We start from the raw sequence: 5,097 nt of genomic DNA, 5'->3' as shown, positions 1-5,097 counted from the left end.
GGCGAATTTCTCAAAAAGGAGACTCATTTCTCCAAGGTCCGGCGGCGGAGCTCCCCTCTTCTCTATCGCGGCCCCGTTCGTTCGTGCCCAAGGTTCCTCCTTTTCTTACTTCTCCAGCCTTAATTTGTTCGCTGGTAGTGGTTCCTCGATTCTACATGCAGTACATGGTTTTTGTTTCGGTAAATCTAGTAGTATAATCATAGGGCGCTCTGAAACTGGCAAAAGCGCCACCGTCGATGAACCCCGAATCGTGAGCTGGGGCGCTGCTGGCCCGAGCCCATGGTATCATCCAGCCCCGGATCTGGTAGGTCTCGCCACCATAACTGCTCCGGCCGCTCCTCCTACATCTAGCGCCGCCGTTTCCTACACTCTACCGCGTGCTTACTTCCAGTGGCAGAGAAAGCTTCAAGCTAACTCCCTTGCACAGCTAACCAAGCTACTCTGCCCCTGCACCCGGTTCAGACTATATGGATTAATCTCCCCTGCTTTTCTTGTTGTCGCATGTCTGTTTTGGTAACTGACTCAGCAATGGCAAAAGAAAATGAGAGGCTGGACAGAGGTGATAGATTGTTGTCGCTTCTCTTTGGTAATTGCATCGATTAGCTCCACAACTGATTATTTATTAGCTGTCACCAAATAAATAGGTTCAGACTGAGCACATGAGTCTTGTCTTGAGGAGTTGTTGCTTGCATCAATTACTCAATTCTAGTTTCTTTCTTTGCATTCTCTTCGTTCGTTTGTTATTCAGGCTCTGCTACTTACGGCGGTAGTTTAGTTTAATGATGTGGCTCGTAGCTTCACTGTTTCTTGCTAGCAATGTAGGGATAGATAAGGTGTTAGATACTTCAATTAATCTCCATTCTTATAAGGAACACACAAGTATTGGATAGATACAGTAAATGCCCAAAGTTCGTCAGTATATTCTTAGCAATTAGCGCTGCCAGTGTGATCTCAATCTTTTCACATGCTTTATTCTGATATATGTACCATAAGTTTTAGTCCAGCTTTTTGGTTGTTTTCCGAACCTTGATATTACCTGATTGGTACAGCTGAATTTGCTCGATGGACGACCTACCGGAGGCTGTGGTGACAGAGATTGTCAAGAAGATCACCAGGACAAGTGATCTGAATTCTCTTTCCCTTGTGTCAAAGGGGCTCTACACGATAGAGGGGAGTCAAAGGGGTGCTATCTGCGTTGGTTCTGGTCTTTGCACTGCTACAGAAGCATTAACATCACTGTGTGCCAGGTTCACAAATTTGCAGAAATTGGAAATCGATTACTCTGGTTGGATACCTGGACATGGAAATCAGTTGGACAACAAAGGCCTTTTTGTATTTTCATCTCAGTGTTCCTCGCTGATTGACCTCACCTTAAGCTTCTGCTCACACATCGATGACTCTGGGCTTGGTTGTTTAGCGCATTGCAAGAAATTGGTGTCTCTCAGGCTGAACTCCACACCACAAATAACTTTGGTTGGGCTTTTCTCAGTTGCAGTTGGTTGCACAAGTCTATCTGCTCTCCACCTTATTGACTGCGAGAAAATCGACAGTGTAGAGTGGCTGGAATACCTTGGCAGGGATGGATCGTTGGAAGAGCTTGTAGTGAAGAATTGCAAAGGAATCAATCATCAGGACTTCCTAAAGTTTGGTTCAGGATGGATGAAGCTCCAGAAGTTTGAGTTTGAGAGGAAAAGAGGAATATATGATTTTTCTTTAGGTTGTGAGTACTATGATCGAGGGCAGGCCTGGCGCAGTGGTGAAGTCCTCCCCACTTGTGCCAAGAGGTCCTGGGTTCGAACCAGCCTCTCTGCATTGCACTTTGCAGGGGTAAGACTAGGTTCCTATAATCCCTCCCCAGACCCCACCTTGTGTGGGAGCTTCTATGCACTGGGTCTGTCCTTTTGTGAGTACTATGATCCATCGTACAATGCTCACAGCATGTATATATATGATTTCTGCTGTGAGAGTTTGAAGAATTTAAGGTTGGCACATATTAAAACCTGGCCAGAAATAGGACTTCGTGTTGTCCTAGGGAAGTGTAAAGCATTGGAGAACCTTTGGCTTGAGTATGTTCGTGCACTAAATGACAATGACATGATTGCATTATCCCGGAGCTGCAGCAACCTTAAAAGCATCTCACTTTGACTCAACCTGCAGCGCCATTGTAGTGAAGACGGCTATTGTGAAACCAGGACGTCATTTACTGATAACAGCCTTTATGCTCTAGCCCTCAACTGTCCTATGCTTCAGATCGTAGACCTCCGATTTACAGGATGTTCCCGTGACTGGCCATCAGAAATAGGATTCACACAGGAGGGTTTTCTGGCACTCATTCAGTCCTGCCCAATTCGTGTTCTCGTGCTAAACACCGCCAACTTCTTTGATGACAAGGGGATGAAGGCCCTCTCATCCTCATCACATCTGGAGACACTCGAGCTTATATTGTGTCATTGGGTAACTGATGCTGGGATGCGATTCATTGCACACACCCCATGCTTGAGTAATCTCACACTTTGGGCATGTCATAAAGTTACTGATGTTGGAGTGGCTGAACTGGGACGTGCACATAAGTTAGAGTCTTTGGTCATTGACCATTGTGGTAGGGTCTCTCTGCAAGCTGCACAGGGTGTTACCAAGTCAGTTCACTACTCCAGTAAGTGTTCAGATGCCCTTATGAAGAAAATTGGTTTGATTGACGAGTATTGATGAAGTGGTCTCCAAAATTTTCATTAAGTTTTTGACTGTGCACCATTGGACAAGGCTGTGCGGTGCATCATCCGACCCAGATTCACTTGTCTGAACTTTTGTCGCCTTTTACCTTTGCTGCAACTATTTTCCTTTATGGCAGTCTAATGATGAATCATGGAAGGCAGCTGATGAATGAAACTTTAATAGTAGACACCACTTGTGTATTACTATCAACCGTAATTCTGGTTGCTTAATTTCTACCCTCTGTAGCCGTTTGGAAACCGGCATAAGTAGGCCCCAAGATTCCCTGTTTTTGCGTGGAGGCACTATATGATCGTTTGGTGTTATTTGTATTATTTAAGCAAATATCATGAACCCTCTTTTATTGCGGAAGTGATTTTGAAGACAATATATTATACATCTGCCTTCTATGTTCGGGTCGCAATTTTGGTATGGAATCAATGTAGTAATAATAGTCCAAGTTTTTGATGGACATGTATAAAGGCGGCATGCTTGTTTTGTTGATATCGACTCTATTGGAGGATGTCTTTCATTGCTTCTCAAAAGAATAGTGCTAGTTACTAGCATAAATGTGGATGTTTAGATTCCAAAATGCCCTGATGTTCAAGAACAACTGAAACTTGAGCAACTACTGAAGGCATATAACATAGTCCCTTTCTAACTTTTTATAAGACGTTTTTAGAGTCCTTGACAGTGTCAAAAACGTCTTATATTAAGTAACTGTGTGCTAATTAAAGGTAATCACATCTCTGGACATCCAGCACTCAACAACATTTTGTTCTTACCTTTTTGAGGGGGTCGCATCCCTTTTTACCTATGAAGAGTGTATGAAAATAGCAGAAATTAAGACACCATTTGAGGGATGAGATATTGAGATTCATTTGTTCGTCTGTCTAGTACAAAGATCCTGAAATTGTAAACCGCTCAAAGGGTTCTGATTTTCTGAATCCTTTTATTTTAGTAATAACAAGACAGATCGTTGCTAGTTATGCATTCAATGCAGACGTAAATTCTGAAACGAAGGTAATTTAGAGAGGGAGCTTGTTCACAAATCACAAGAGCAACGTTGCTCCTTTACAAATTACGGGAGCTCATCAAGATGCTAACTTTGCTGGCTGTATACTTTGTGTTGTACTTTATGCTTAAGGTAAAATGAAACATGTGCCTTTCCGTAGTTTAAAATAAAGGGAGATACTTTTTTTACATTACCTCCTGCTGATCGTGGAATATTTACTACTCCCTGCGATACATATTAATTGTCACTGATTTAGCAAAGTTGGCGGGAGTAGTTTGTTTCTGTTTGTAATTAGTTGAGAGTGTTTAACTTCTGTGTTGGCCTGACCGAGGAGCTCGTCCAGAAGACCAGATGTAAGAGAAATTTAAGAATGTTTGTTTTGCCTGCATCCACCGCAACCACGTCCGCGAGATGCAAAATTGTTGTTTGGTTACATGTAGAAAGGGATGGGCAGACCGGATGCCCTTAAAGCAACCCTCAACCAGGCTCCGAGGGAATGGCCAAATCGGACACTTCAGTGATCAAGACCCACATAGGCGCTGTTACGTTGCATTGCTATGGGCCAAACGGGCCAGTTAAGTACAAGGTACATATGCAAATAAACCCCTATAGAAGGGAGAAGCCACACAACACTATATCACCTGACACCCCCCTCGAACTTAGGGTGGGTCTACAACACTGAGTTTGGAAAGAAAAAAGTTGTGCTGAGTTTGGGTTTGTGCCTTCGTGAAGAAATTTGCAAGTTGGAGCTCGGAGGGCACGAACTGGAGAGCCACAATCTGGTCTTGCACCTGCGGTCACGTGTAAGAAGCATCCACACCAATGTGTTTCGTGAGCTCATGCTTCACAGGATCACGAGCAATGCTGATCGCATCGATGCTGTCTGAAGAAAGAGGAGTCGGTGCAGTAGTAGAGACCCCAAAATCATCAAGAAGCCACCGCAACCAAGTGACTTCAGCTGTCACTGCTGCCATAGCCCTCAACTCAACCTCAACACTCGAACGGGAAACTGTTGTCTGTTCTTAGTCTTCCAGGCAATCAAAGAGGAACTAAGAAAAACACAGTAGGCTGAAAGGGATCGACGATCATCATGATCACTAGCCCACATGGCGTCAGAATATGCCTAAAGCTCTAAGGAACTCGAAGAAGGAAAGAATAAGCAGCGAGAGGAGGTTCCACGAAGATAGCGCAAAACCCGAAGCAGGTGGGAGTAGTGAAGCTGAGTAGGAGCAGAAACAAACTGGCTCAAAATGTGGACAACATGAGAGATGCCATGACGTGTGATGCCAAGGTAGACAAGGCTCCCAACAAGGTGACGATATCGGCCGGGGTCCCTAAGAGGCTCACCATCAGTGGGCCGAAGGTGAACTCCA

General features: G+C 44.3%; 1 pseudogene; it reads left to right on the top strand.

Moving 5' to 3' along the window:
- On the top strand, positions 1-3,133 carry LOC119315006 (annotated as a pseudogene).
- Positions 3,134-5,097: the final 1,964 nt, after the last annotated feature.

The sequence above is a fragment of the Triticum dicoccoides genome, chromosome 6A, assembly GCF_002162155.2.
Source record: "Triticum dicoccoides isolate Atlit2015 ecotype Zavitan chromosome 6A, WEW_v2.0, whole genome shotgun sequence".
Lineage (NCBI taxonomy): Eukaryota > Viridiplantae > Streptophyta > Magnoliopsida > Poales > Poaceae > Triticum > Triticum dicoccoides.
The sequence above is the reverse complement of the archived record's forward strand: the minus strand, read 5'-3'. Positions and strand labels throughout refer to the sequence as shown.